This window comes from Corvus brachyrhynchos, unplaced genomic scaffold, assembly GCF_000691975.1.
Source record: "Corvus brachyrhynchos isolate BGI_N302 unplaced genomic scaffold, ASM69197v1 scaffold245, whole genome shotgun sequence".
Taxonomy (NCBI): Eukaryota; Metazoa; Chordata; class Aves; order Passeriformes; family Corvidae; genus Corvus; species Corvus brachyrhynchos.
In genome coordinates, this window is record NW_008238988.1 from 5818874 (window position 1) to 5819620 (window position 747).

Here is a 747-nt window from a genome sequence, read left to right on the forward strand (position 1 = left end):
TAGTAAAAAACTGACAGGGAGTGAACACATCTTGGCATATGTTCTGCTGAAGTTGCATCCCTGCTCTTCACCTTTATATGGAAAGTATTGTGGGCTTGTTGCAAGCCTTTCACAGAATCATGGAATGGGAAAGGCTGGAGGGGACCACAGTGGGCTCCTGGTCCAACCTCCCTGGTCAAGCACTGCTGTGTCCAGTTCTGGGCTCCTCACAAGAAGACACTGAGGGGCTGGAGTGTGTCCAGAGAAGGGAACGGAGCTGGGGAAGGGTCTGAAGCACCAGGAGCGGCTGAGGGAGCTGGGAAAGGGGCTCAGGCTGGAGCAAAGGAGGCTCAGGGGGGACCTTGTGGCTCTGCACAAGTCCCTGACAGGAGGGGGCAGCCGGGGGGGTCGGGCTCTGCTCCCAAAGGACAAGAGGAAACGGCCTCAAGTAGTGCTAGGGGAGGTTTGGATTGGATATTAGGGAAAATTTCTCCATGGAAAGGGTTATCAGGTAATGGAAGGGGCTGCCCGGGGAGGTGTTGGAGTGCCCATCCCTGGAGGTGTCCAGGGGAGCACCGGACCGTGGCACTCAGCGCTCCGGGATGGCTGACGAGGTGGGAATCGGTCACAGGTTGGAATCGATGGCCTGGGAGGGCTTTTCCAACCTAAACGATTCGGTGGTTCTGTCACTGTGATTTTGTCCCTCTGTTACTCCAGGATCTCTGTTTTTCCGGGATCTCTGTCATTCCGGGAATTCCAGCTATCCCG